Source organism: Rattus norvegicus, chromosome 10, assembly GCF_021556685.1.
Source record: "Rattus norvegicus strain SHRSP/BbbUtx chromosome 10, alternate assembly SHRSP_T2T, whole genome shotgun sequence".
Lineage (NCBI taxonomy): Eukaryota > Metazoa > Chordata > Mammalia > Rodentia > Muridae > Rattus > Rattus norvegicus.
This window is the reverse complement of record NC_141543.1, coordinates 96,947,501-96,962,404: the sequence shown is the minus strand read 5'-3', so window position 1 is coordinate 96,962,404 and position 14,904 is coordinate 96,947,501. Positions and strand designations below refer to the sequence as shown.

At 37.4% G+C, this 14,904-nt stretch overlaps 1 protein-coding gene across 7 annotated transcripts in view; it reads right to left on the bottom strand.

Annotated features, from left to right (window-relative positions):
* The window catches only part of Tanc2 (tetratricopeptide repeat, ankyrin repeat and coiled-coil containing 2), a 319,000-nt gene that overhangs the window by 212,613 nt on the left and 91,483 nt on the right, over positions 1 to 14,904 (bottom strand).

The window sequence follows — 14,904 nt, the reverse complement described above, 5'->3', positions numbered from 1 at the left end:
AATCTAAAATTCTCATCAGAGGAACACATTTTCTTTTTTTAATTTTATTTTTCTTGGATATTTTATATATTTACATTTCAAATATTATCCCCCTTCCCCCCCCTCCCCCATACCCCTTCCCCCTCTCCCTGCTTCTATGAGGATGCTTCCACTCCCACCCACCCACTCCCACCTTAACAACTTGGCATTCCCCTACATTGGGGAAACCAGCCTTCACAGGACCAAGGGCTTTTCCTCCTATTGATCCTTTGCTACATATCTGGCTGGAGCCATGAGTCCCTCCATGGTGTACTCACTGGTTGGTGGTTTAGTCCCTGGGAGCTCTGGTGGGGTCTGGTTGGTTGATATTGTTGTTCTTCCTATGGTGTTGCAAACACTTAAGACTCCAAAGAATCAAATAATCCTATTTAAAAAATGGGGTACTGGGGTTGGGGATTTAGCTCAGTGGTAGAGCGCTTGCCTAGGAAGCGCAAGGCCCTGGGTTCGGTCCCCAGCTCCGAAAAAAAAAATGTTAGCAAAAAATGGGGTACAGAGCTAAACAAAGAATTCTCAGCTGAGGAATATTGAATGACTGAGAAGCACCTAAAGAAATGTTCAACATCCTTAGTCATCAGGGAAATGCAAATCAAAACAACCCTGAGATTCCAACTGACACCAATCAGAATGGCTAAGATCAAAAACTCAGGTGACAACAGATGCTAGCGAGGATGTGGAGAAAGATGAACACTCCTCCGTTGCTGGTGGGATTGCAAGCTGGTACAACCACTCTGGAAATCAGTTTGGCGGTTTCTCAGAAAACTGGACATATACTACCTGAGGACCCAACTATACCACTCCAGGGAATATACCCAAAAGATGCTCCAACATATAACAAGGACACATGCTCCACTATGTTCATAGCAGACTTATTTATAATAGCCAGAAGATAGGAAGAACCCAGATGTCCTTCAACAGAGGAATTGATACAGAAAATGTGGTACATTTACACAGTGGAGTACTACTCAGCTATTAAAAACAATGACTACATGATATTCATAGGCAAATGGATGGAACCAAAAAACATCATCCTGAATGAGGTAACCCAGTCACAAAAGAAGACACATGGTATGCACTCACTAATAAGTGTATATTAGCCCAAAAATCTCAGATTACCCAAGATACAATCCACAGACCACATGAAGCTCAAGAAGCAAGACAGAAGTGGATGCTTCAGTCCTTCTTAGAAGGGAGAACAAAATACTCACATGAGGAAATAAGGAGACAAAGTATGGAGCAGAGACTGAAGGAAAGGTCATCCAGAGACTGCCCCACCTGGGAATCTATCCCATATGCAGCCACCAAACCCAGTCATTATTGCTAAGGCCAAGAAGTGCTTGCTGACAGGAGCCTGATATAGATGCCCTCTCAAAGGCTCTACCAGAGCCTTACTGATACAGATGAGGATGCTTGCAGGACTGAACAAGGTGACCCCAATGGAGGAGTTAGAAAGGGACATATTTTCATGAGATGTTTTTATTGTTCTTAGAGTTGGAATCTGTTGATTTGGTTTAGTACTATAAAATACCTACTATAAACCAAGTATATAATTATTGCTACTGAGTCTTACACCATCCAACACTATAACTTACTGCTTGTTTAGAGACCACTAAGATTTCTTCTAAATTATGGGTATTTGTTTGCCCTTTATGATGGTGTATGAATGAGAAGAATTCCCAGTGGTGGACATCACTTAGTTCTTACATTCCATTTTTGGCATTTTGAAGCTCACGTTCTACAGCAGGGGTACATAAAGCGAGTAGGAAAGGACAGGGTCAATGAGGCATAAGGACAGATTTCTAGAAGCTATCACAGAAGAATGTAGTGAAGTTTATGGGCAAGATCCCAGAGGAATAAGGGAATTCCATTTTCCTGTAATCTTCCTGGTATTTGCCATGTTACAAAATTATATCTACCTTTTAGGACAGTCACACTGATAAAAATGAATACAAGGAATTCTGTGACTGAGTGATTGACAACTTTTCTACCTGGTCGGATTCTTTTATTGTATCTCCCTCTCTTTATACATTTAGCTTTCAATCTTCTTATAAATTTAAATGAATTAAAATTTCAAGTAAAAAGGAATTTATCGAAGTTAAAAACTTCCCTCAAAACAAATATAGTCATTTATATAAAATGGCAAGATAAGATACTTATTTTAATAGTGAGTTATATTCAGGGTCATGGCACTGAATGTTACAAACCCTCAAGTTGAAACATATGATGCTATTTTACAAATAAGTTACCCCAAACTGCAGTTAGCAATTGGCACAGAGAAGAAAGTTAGTTCTCTTTACAGAAACTTCTGTATTTCTCCCAGCCTAAGGAACGTCATCTTTTACATTTGCACCAAGAGAAGCTCCAAAAAAGCCAATATACCTAGATGGTGAGCTTGGAAACAAATGTGTATAAAACTATTTAAAATAAAAAAATCCTTTAAACTTAACTATAAACATTTTGCAAATTTTAAAAATCACATTTTCCTGCACTTATTTATGTAGGTAGGGGTAGGTGATAAAATGGTTTTGGGACAGGGTGGGTATATAATACTATGGCACACATGTGGGAGGGAGTCAGGGGATAATTTGTGGAAATTGATTCTTGAGCATAGGAAATCTTGAGTGAATGTGTAAAGAACAGCTGAACTTCTCAGTGAATACAAATTATTTGACATAGGCACAGTGTAGAGGCCCCTCCTACAGAGACTAACTCCTCCCCACTGTGCTGTACCTACTAAACATACTCTGTGTGTGTCTATCCTTTTGAAAACAATTACTGACTTTATGTATGAGTGCTAGGTCTACATGTACACCTGCATGCCAGAAGAGGGCATCCGATCCCATTATGGACGGTTGTGAGCCAACATGTGTTTGCTGTGAAAGACCCAAGCGATCTCTCCAGCCCCGAGTCTGTCCTTTTTTCATTCAATTGCCATACCAGTCAGGTTTCCACAGCCAAGCTGTGCAGGTCTTAGCACTTTCTACCATGGAGAACTCAGAAATCAAACTCAGGTCACGGGGTTCAAAGCAACCACCCTTAGCTGTTGAGCCATCTCTGCCAGCACAAATATGTATGGAATTCTGACCCACGGGTTTGTTCAACTAGTTTCTTAACTATATACAGTTCTTTTAGGTCTGGAGTTCTGAGCCATAACTCTGCCTCATTATGGATTACTCATAGTCATCAGTAACAAACAGGTATCAACTCCTAGTGATGGTTCCTCTTTTATAAAGACTTTATAGTCATGTTTAAACATCCTTTGATCATATAGCTCTTGGAGAAGTATCTGCATGTGTCTGAAGCATGGGGTGTGGTTGGCATGGCCTTTGTGCAAGGCTGTGGCTTGGGCAGTCTTTTGTGACAGTGTGCATTGTGTGATCATGCACAATAATTCTTCATTCTGTTGTTAAACTCGACATAAGGATCTCAAATTTTATTCTGTCAACTTGATACAAGAATTGAGTATTTTCTTCCTGTTGCTTGAACTAAAATGTTTTTCATGGGAAAACTTTGAAGTCAGATATTCTTGGGGTGAATATCTGATTGGCTCTGCTAATAGCTATAAGAACCTGGTCAAGTCATTTGTTTACTCTGAGTATGTCTTCTTGTACTTATTATTATTTTTGCCTTACAGAGGACTTTATGGATCAAGCAAGATAGCATGTATATCAGGAAGTTAACAGACAGTTTAGCTCATAAAAATGAGTCATGAATGCAAGTTTATAAACAAAAATTCTACATCATTATCTTTCTTATGCAGATCAGTCTTTCCCTAATTCATGTTTTTTTTCGTCCCACATCCAAAACACTTCCACAATCTTTCCTATCTTAAAAAGTTTTTTATTTTGTTGTTGTTGTTGGTTTTTTTTTGTTTGTTTGGTTTTTTTTACGATGGGGCTTTAGGCATGATATATCTCCGTGGTAGATTAGCATACATGATGCCCTGTGCTCAATCCCTAGCATCCTTGCTTTTCCCTACATTTAAAAACTGGGGGTGTGCCCATATTTATTTCTTTGGATGCTTCAATATGCTTAATAATATGTAAATTACTTTTTACTTTTAGTAATACCATTTGTTTTCCCTCTTAAAAATCACCATTGTCTCATAGCTTATTACATTTTTAAAAGAAGTATGTTTACCTAAAATCTAAATTATACAACTGATCTTTCCAGTATTTCTTTTAGAGTTGTGACAAATAAAGGATCAAGCTAAGGACACCCAGGATCTGAGATGGAGGGCAAGTTGGTAAAATTGCAGTTAGGAAGCCCTGAAAAGAAGCCCTGGACATTAGAGGTGGCTCAGCAGCAGATCACTGCTGAGAGTAACAGGACATGAATGAAAGCTGTTCATGACAGGGAGTCGAACAGAGATCAAGGTATGTAATTGCAGTATTTTAATAGCAGAAGCAAGAGCATCATTTTTTTATTAATTTTATTCAAATGTCCCTTTTCCCGTTCCCCCATCCACAAGCACACCACCCTATCCTCTAGAATCCCCCTTTTCTGAAGCATGAAGTCTCCACAGGACCAAGAGCATCCCCTCCCAGTGAGGGCAGACAAGGCGGTCTTCTGATACATATGCAGAGGGGGCGGTAGACTAGCCCATGCATGCTGGTACATTAGTGCCTTAGTGCCTGGGAGCTCTGAGGGGTCCGTCAGTTGATACTGTTGTTCTTCCTATGGAGTTGCAATCCCCTTCAGCTCCTTTAGTCCTTCCCCTGACTTCCACAGGGATCTGCAGGCTCGGTCCAATGGCTGGCTATAAGAATCTGCACAGTCTCAGCCAGGTGCTGGCAGAACCTCTCAGGACAGTCCTGCCAGGCTCCTGTCTGCAAGTGTATCTTAGCATCAGTAATAGTGTCAGGGTTTGGTGTCTGCACATGGGATGGATCCCCAACTTGGGGCGGTCTCTGGATGCCCTTTCCTTCAGTCTTTGCTCCATTTTTTTTTTGTCCCTGCATTTCCATTTCCTTTAGACAGGAACAATTCTGGGTCAAAAATCTTGAGAAGGGTAGGTGGCCCCATCCCTCAACCAGGGTCCATGTCTACCTACTGGAGGTGGTCTCTTCAGGTTCCATCGCCCCACTGTTGGGCATTTCAGCTAATGTAATTCCTATTGGGCCCTGGAGCCTCTCACATTCCTGGTGTTTGAGATTTTAGTACCCCTGTCCCCCACCCTACACTACACTGCTGTATATTTTTTTCCACTCTCCTGGCCTTCTGTGCCTCTCTCCTGTCTCTTCCCATACCTGATCCTGTCCTCCTTTTACCATTCCCCTCTCCTCTCCCACCTAGTTCCCTCCCTCCCTCCCTCTGCCTCCTGTGATCATTTTGTTTCCCCTTCTAAGTAGGATTGAGGCATCCACACTTGGGCCTTCCTTTTTCTTAGGCTTTAATATGGTCTGTGAGTTGTATCATGGGTCTTCTGAACTTTTTGGCTAATATCTACTTGTCACTGAGTACATACCATGTATGTCCTTTGGAGTCTAGATTACCTCACTCAGGATGATATTTTCTAGTTCCATCCATTTGTCTGCTAAACTGGTGATGCCTCATTTTTAATGGCTGAGTAGTAGTCCATTGTGTAAATGAAACACATTTTCTGTATCCATTCTTCCATTGTGGGGCATCTAGGTTGTTTACAGCTTCTGGCTATTACGAATAAGGCTGCTATGAACACAGTGGAACATGTGTCCTTATGATGTGGTGTAGCATCTTTTGGGTATGCCCAAGAGTGGTATAGATGGATCTTCAGATAGAATTATTTCCAATTTTCTGAGGGACTGCCAGACTGATTTCCAGTGAGAGTGGTTGTACCAGCTTGCAATCTCACCAACAATGGAGGAGTATTCCTCTTTCTCCACATTCTCGCCAACATGCTCTGTCTCCTGAGTTTTTGATCTTAGCCATTCTGATTGGTGTAAGGTGGCATCTCAGGGTTGTTTTGATTTGTACTTCCCTGATGAAGTGCTCCTTGGCCATTCGAGATTCCTCGGTTGAGAATTCTCTGTTTAGCTCTAAACCTATTTATTTTTTAAAAATAAGGTTATTTGGTTTTCTAGAGTTTAACTTCTTGAGTTCTTTTTATATTTTGGATATTAGCCCTCTATTGGATGTATGATTGGTAAAGATCTTTTCCCAATCTAGTAGGTTGCCATTTTGCCCTACTGACAATGTCCTTTGCCTTATAGAAACTTTTCAGTCTCATAGGGTCTCATTTGTCAATTGTTGATCTTAGAGCCTGAGCCATTAGTGTTCTACTCAGGAAATTTTCTGCTGTGCCCATGTGTTCCAGGCTATTTCCCACTTTTTCTTCTATTAGATTTATTGTATCTCATTTTATATGTAGGTCCGTGAACCACTTGGACTTGAGCTTTGTACAAGGAGATGAATATGGATCAATTTACATTCTTTTACAGATCGTCAGTTAGACCAGCATCATTTGTTGATGATGCTTTCTTTTTTCCCCCACTATATGGTTTTGGCTTCTTTGTCAAACATCAAGTGTCCATAGATGTGTGGGGTTTATTTCTGGGTCTTCAATTCTATTCTATTGATTGACCTGCCTGTCTCTGTACCAATCCATGCAGTTTTTTCTTTTATTGTTGAGAATTGTTTTCACTATCCCTGATTTTTATTATTACATATGAAGTTGAGAACTGCTCTTTCTATGTCAGTAAAGAACTGAGTTGGGATTTTGATGGGGATTGCATTGAATCTGTAGATTGCTTTTGGCAAGATGGCTGTTTTTACTATGTTAATCCTACCGATCCATGAGCATGAGAGACCTTTTCATCTTCTGAGATCTTCGATTTCTTTCTTCAGAGACTTGAAGTTCTTGTCATACAGATCTTTCACTTGCTTGGTTAGAGTCACACAAAGGTATTTTATATTATTTGTGACTATTGTGAAGGGTGCCTTCCCTAATTTCTCAGCCTGTTTATCCTTTGAGTAGAGGAAGGCTACTGATTTGTTTGAGTTTATTTTATATCCAGCCACTCTGCTGAAGTTATTTATCAGCTGTAGAAGTTCTCTGGTAGAATTTTTTGGGTAGCTTATATATACTATCATATCATTTGCAAATAGTGATACCTTGACTTCTTTCTTTCAAATATGTATCCCTTTGAATTCCTTTTTTTTTTTTTTGTCTGATAGTCTAGCATGATTTTGATACTGGCCCGAGCTACATAATAAAAACCCAGTCTTCAAACGTTAATTAGTCAATTGATGAATGAGAAATTAGGGCAGACAAAATTCCAGGGGTAAGTAATTAGTAAAAGAAGAACATGTAATAGTAAGACTATATCACAAATTCAGAAAACTAGATGTTCAAAGGATGTTAAAACATGGATATAAAGTCTTTGCAAAAGAAAATGATCACTGGAAGTTAATATGGGGTTAGAAGAAAATGTAATTTTAAAATATTCCAAAGTAACCTCCTTCTTGTGCATTTTTTTGTAATTAAAAAAATATTCTGACAGGATCTTTTAATGCAGCCACAGCTGTAATTAAACTTCACAATCCTCCTACCTCTGCCCTCCAAGAGCTGGAATTACAGGCCATGTGGGCCCTGTGCACCATGTATGGGTTCGTGTCCACATTGGTACAACTAAGAGGAGATAAACAACACAGCTTCGGTAGCCTATGCACAGTGAGCAGGGTTTAAAAGCAATCTCTAAAGACTTCTGGAGAAAATCATGAAGACTACTTTCCAGAATCTATACAATGTTGCCAAATAAGGAAGATGCTGACTATGTCATATTATTCTAAAAGGTAGAACTAGGACTAATGGATTACAGTAACTAAGAAATGTTATTTCATCCATGGAAACCAGAGTAGTTATGACAATATTCAAGAAACAAACAGGCTCTGCTACAGAACAGAAAGTGTTTAGACAGAGACTGCTGCTATCTTCTTAGACTGCTGTGAGGAGAAGACTGAATTTCCTCACAGATGTAAAGTGCTGAGTACTGTCTGGACATAGTAATAACTCAATATTAACTATAATTGCCATAACTACGTCCATGATTAGAACGTAAGGGTTTAGTGAAAACCTACCTTGGCATGCTGACTGCTGGCGTTATTTGCCTTTGTGGTTATTAGGCTAGTTGTTATAAGCTTGCTTGTTGTCAATTTTATGTTGTTTTCTTACATTTTTTGATGTTGTATTCTAAAATCTGCACACCATATTCTCATAAGTATTATCATTAGTCGCTAATTCATTTTTTTTGCTTTTTTAATGCTGCATGTTATTTACTTTCTTTCCTGCCTTCATTTTTTATAAATTTACCATTTCTCTTGAAGATTCTATTTTCTTAATCTTTTCCAAGAAATATCTTTATTATTAGTCAAGTAATGTTTTTAATTAATTTTATTCACCTCAGCTTTCTATTTTGTTGACAACTCTTCTTCTATTTACTCTTCCTTATTTTATCTCCTAATATTAAGTACTTAACTAACTTTCTTTAACGACTTTCTGATTTGCCAAAAGCACTCAAGGTAATGACTTTTAACAGTGCCCTAATGGGAATACTTTCTAACCTTTAATACACCATACACTAAACCTCTGGGTTTTTTTTTTTTTTTTTTTACAGTTCAGTTATATTTTTCACTCAAAACCTATTTTTAAAAATTTTAAAACTTTGTAAGCAGGAAAAAGAATTATTCCTTAATTTTAGTTGTTAGAGTCTATTTTTATTTTCACTTTCACTGAAAAACAGATTTTGCTATAACTAAATATATAATCAATACTTAGAAACAATCCAGTGTAAAAAAAAAAAAAGGTATCTTGCCAATACAAAGTTCTATTCTCAACTGAATGATTAACTGCATTATTTAAATTCTCCACATTCATTATCCATTGAGGCAATAAATATCCAATTTTGAGGCATAAAATCTACAACAGGATAAATAAACCCCTGGTCAAACTAACTAAAGGGCCCAGAGACAGTATTCAAATTAACAAAATCAAAAATGAAAAAGGGAGACATAACAGAAACTGAGGAAAATTTAAAAACCATCAGTTTCTACTATAGAAGCCTATACTCAACAAAACTGAAAAACCTAGATAAAATGGATTATCTTCTAAACAAATACCATATACCAAAGTAAAACCAAGAGCAGGTAAACTATCTAAACAGGCCCATATCCCCTAAGGAACTAGAAGAAGTCACTGAAAAACCACCCAGCCAAAAAATGCTCAGGGCCAGATGGCTTTAGTGCAGAATTCTACCAGAACTTCAAAGAAGACCTAATACCAATATTCCTCAAACTATTCCAGAAGTTATAGAAACAGAAGGAACACTACCTAATTCATTCTATGAAGCTACAATTACTCTGATACCTAAACAACAAAAGGACCCAACAAAAAAAGAGAACTCAGAGCAATTTCACTTATGAATATTGATGCAAAAATATTCAATAAAATTCTCGCAAACTGAATCCAAGAACATATCAAAACCATCATTTACCACGATCGAGTAGGCTTCATTCCGGGGATGCAAGGTTGGTTCAATATACAAAAATCCATTAATATAATCTACTATCTAAGCAAGGTCAAAGAAAAAAAATCACATGATCATCTCCTTAGATGCGGAAAAAGCATTTGACAAAATACAACACTCCTTATTGTTAAAAGTATTGGAGAGATCAGGAATCCAAGGCCCATACCTAAACATAATAAAAGCAATTTACTGCAAAACAACAGCCAATAAAATATTAAATTAAATGGAGAGATATTTCAAGCAATCCCATTAAAATGAGGGACAAGACAAGGGTGCCCACTCTTCCATATCTATTCAATATAGTACTCAAAGTTCTAGCTAGAGCAGTAAGACAACAAAAGGAGATCAAGGGGATACAAATTGGCAAAGAAGAAGTAAACGTATTTGCAGATGATATGATATGATAGTATACATAAGTGACCCCAAAAATTTTACCAGAGACCTTCTACAGCTGATAACTTCAGCAAAGTGACTGGATATAAAATTAACTCAAACAAATCAGTAGCCTTCCTCTATACAAAGGATAAATAGGCTAAGAAAGAAATTATGGAAAGGACAGCCTTCACAATGGTCACAAGTAATGTAAAATATCTTGGGGTAACTCTAACCAAACAAGTGAAAGATCTCTATGACAAAAACTTCAAGTCCCTGAAGAAAGAAATTGAAGATTTCAGAAAAATGGAGAATCCCCATGCTCATGGATTGGCAGAATTAACATGGTAAAATGGCCATCCTACCAAAGGCAATCTACAGATTCAATGCAATACCCATCAAAATCCCAACACAATTCTTCAAAGACATGGAAAGAGCAATTATGTTAAATGTAAAATCATCAATTTTCCTATTTTATCATTAACAATGCTTGCCATAGACAGTGCTTTTAAAAAACATCTTTACAGAGATATAATTCAATACCAAGAAATTCATCTCTCCACTGAAAATAGGCTTTGTATATTCACAGCTTGAATAACAATCACCATAATCTATACTTATAACACTTTATCACCCGGAATTAAACTCACACCTTCAGAACTAACTTTACATACATGTCCCTTCAGTTCTAGGAAACAGCTAAATATTCAGACTCTATTCATGATACTTCATATGCTAGAATTTTACAAAGACTCCTATGACCTTCTATGACTAGCTTCTTTAATTCAGGAATAAGTTTGAATGGTTCATTCATATCTCTGACTATTCATGGCACTTCATAAATAGAATTTTGTAAATGATTATATGGCCTTTTGTGACTGGCTTATTTTATTTAGAATGAATTTACAGAGTTTATCCATGTTGCAACATAGAAAAATAAATAATTTATTTTTATTGTCAAACAATATGGCTTAAATCCACTCTCTTCCATTCATCAACTAATGAGCATCCTAGCTCTCTGCCTATGGTGATCATACCTTCTATCCATTTGGTTCTGGTTGGCTTTCATAATGCTGACTCATGAAAACTGAAATTATTTATAGTGAAGGGACAATTCTAGAACATTCTTTATTTTTAAAATTAAAGGCCTAAGTAAATAATCTCTGAAGGGCCAGAAGTAGTTCCTGTTTGCTGTTCCTATCACTGAATTAATATTGTGATTTATAGCAGGTGAACCTTCATATTCTAAAGATTTTGAGAAGTGGTCATAATTTTTTTCCTCACTTAATGTTATAAAAAAACAAGAACATTAACAGTTATTAGTGATAGAACTCATTAATGCCTATTGCATTTTTAAATTCACTAGGCTAATGCCTTTAATCCAAGCAACAGGGAGGTAAAAACAGGAGGAGCAGGCATTTAAAGTTAGCCTCAGCCACATAATGAGCTATAGGTTAGTTTGGGATTATGTAAACCTCTGCCCTCCTCTCTTGTCAAAAGAAATCTACAAGGTACCTAGAATGCCAACGTTGTTTCTAAAATTCAAATTATGTACTCATATGATCTAGTATAACTGTATCTAGTAAGTCAGACTATATAAGCTAGTAACACATGTAGACCTTTTATATTAGGTCTTCAATGATTTTCTTAGAATGTCTATGAGACATAGCTACATTTCCATATTCATCCAACATAAAAAGAGAAAACTAGCATTTAGTCGATACTTCGTAGATGACAGGAGGTTTCTCTGACAAATCATATTTAATGTTCCCATCAGTCCTAATAAAATTCACACTATACATCTTTAATTCCAATGATCCCCAAAACTCTAAGGCAAACTGTCAATCAACACATCAGATAATGTAGACTAATGTCAAAAGAGCTCTGCAGTAGCTCTTGCAGAATGTCTCTAAACTAGGTAAATGTTTCCATTTTCTCGGTGACGAAAACTGTATTTTGTCTATAGCCAGTATTTCAGATGCTGAAGCTTACCAAAATTAGACTATTATAACCTACCTTCTACACTGCATTGCTTAATCTATTTGATGATAAGCATCAAGGAAGTGAAAAGTCTTTCAAAGTGACTTGAAGGGCACCTTCTAAAAGCCCAGGGTACAGAGTTAATACAGATGACAGAACTCAATTCTCAGACCTCTTAGACACTCTAGCAGTTGTGGCTAGCACTTTACTCCACACTCTAGGCCAGATACCAACTCGCAAGACTTACAGGTACTGCTCTATTTCTCACTATTCCAGGCTATTATCAATGCTATTATCTTTTTTTTAAACAAACAAAAGAATGGAAGTAGAGCAATTTTTAAATGAATTTAAGCAAGATTACACAGCAAATCTATTATACCACCTCATAGCTTTTCAGTGTCCCAGAGAGTAAAGATTATAAACATATAAAAAGGGATGGACTAAGCTTACGTCATCACTCTCTCACTTCTGAGTAGTGGTTACATGTCTCTACCATAACCCAATGCCTGTCTTCACACTTGCATATCGATCAATTTATAACACACATGATTCATATTATTGATAAGTAGACTTTCATTTTTCTATGAACATAACATGTATATTTTCAAATTCATTGACATTTATTTGTAAAATTCAGAATAAAGTCTATATCGATGTTTATACACACTAGAATAGGTGACATAAATGAAATAGGAATGAATCAATGCACTCTTAATGTCCATAGATTAAGAAATACCTAGTCGGGGCTGGGGATTTAGCTCAGTGGTAGAGCGCTTGTCTAGGAAGCGCAAGGCCCTGGGTTCGGTCTCCAGCTCCGAAAAAAAGAACCAAAAAAAAAAAAAAAAAAAAAAAAAAGAAATACCTAGTCTTTGTGATACAACTAAGACATCTAGGAAGGAGTAATGAGTAAGAGTCTGGCACTGGTTAGGGCCGACAGCCTGTCTCTGCACGCGCTTCCCTACCTCTCCCATTTACAGCAGTACATAACTACCCAATTGAACCAGCTCCTACTCAACTCTTAGGTCTTCTAGTTTTCATTTACCATTTAAGCCATTTGCCTGCATCTTCTGTCCTTAGAAACAACAATGAAAAAGTAAATAAGATACAAATGCATAGGACGAGTGTTTAACTTCTCTAATGCTCAATTTTCCTGTTGGTAAAAAAAGACCACTTGCTAGCCGTATTATTTTTGGCAAATTTTCAATGTAGCAAGCATGTACCTCTCTGTAGCTCAGTTTACTTATCTGTCAAATGAAGATGGATGTGAGACTATATTAGTGAAGCACATGCCACATAGAAGACATTCACGTGAACATTTCTATCACTTTCCATTATTCACTAAAATATTACTTTGAAACACATAACATTTGTTTGTTAATTGATTGGATCTCTCAATGTAATCTAAGCTGGCCTGGAACTGACTCTATACAGTCTAGACTGCCCACCAACTCATGATCCTGCATCAACTTCTTTAGTGCTGGGTTTATGCACATAATTCACTACATTCAGTTCCTCAAAAATATAAAGTTCCAACTGGCATCTAAGACTAAAAACAAACTTCAAAAAAATTCTCACCAAATTTAAAACAACCATGTTTCAACGATGACAGCTAACACTGAGTACCTAAGATTTACCAAACATGGTTTTAAGTGATAACCATGCGTCACCATAAGCCATAACTACATCCCCATTTTGGAGAAGAATACAGAGATGGGACACACACTGAAGCAGCCTTCCCCTAAGTCCGTGTCTAGCTCTGGTTGGCACTGAATGGACAACTGCATCTATTCGTTTAGAAACACTTCCAAGCTCTAAGTCATTTGTGTCTTTTACAGTTTTGACAAACAAGTCAAAATACTGAAAAATGGACTTCTTTCTGCAAATAGGTATTCACATATACATGTGATAACTAACATAATATATGTTGAAAAGCTGCCCCAAAATGACACAAAAAGTTAATCATCTGTAGTATCTTACAATGATAACAGAAGTACTCAACTTGTTTGAAACTGAGTACTGTTTAAAGCTCACAAAACCTGTAGAAGGTTAGTGAGGAGGGCTGGTGAGAGAGCTCAGTGGATAAAGGTACTTGTTGACAAGCTTGATGACCTGAACTCAATCCCTGGGACTCATGTAGTACCGAGAAGGAACCCACTTCTGCAAGGTTAATGAACACAGAGGAATCCTCTATCGCTCATACTCTATGCTCCCCACACTTGCCAACAAGATCCAATTAGAAGTTGAAGCAGATTGTATTACTTCCCATCCCACCTCTGCTTATGATCTTACAATCAAAGTAGGCTCCTTACTAGGCAAAAAATGTCCAACCTCTGTCTGCCTCTTCAATTCATTTTCTATTCCCCTCTCCTCTGACACTGTTTAAACAACACTAGGCTCTTCCCCTAGATCTTGCTCCTTACTTTTCTTCCTCTTGTATTATTCCATAGGAAAAAAAACCCCTCCATTTCCACCCCAACTTCTCTGTACACCTTTCCATACTTCATATCTTCATAATACTTGTTCTATCTAGAGTTATTTGCTTATTGGTTATTGGTTATTCCCCACCCCACCCCCATGTAGCAGGGTCTATGCAGCACTGGCTGTCCTGGAACAGTGTAAACCAGGCTTGCCTGGAATGCACAGCGTACTGCCTGCCTCCGGGTTTGTAAAGCCACATCCAGTGGTTATATATTTCCTATCAATATCCCTTACAACTGAAATATAAAAACCTTGAAGCAAAACCTTGTCTATTTCACTGCTATGTTTTATTTAGAGTAGTATCTAGTATATAGTCCTAAACAAGTTATCTGAATGACTGGGCCTTAAGATATATACTGAAAACAGGAAACCAAATGTTAGAAAGCCACAAGAGAAATGCGACAAGCTAACACTATTTATTCTGTTTGGTAGGTAGATAATATGCATGCAAGTAATACTTGGAAGTTTAGATGCAAGGAAATAGATAGATTAGTTAAATACAGCCCTAATGGCCTCATTAAATCTGTACCTTTTG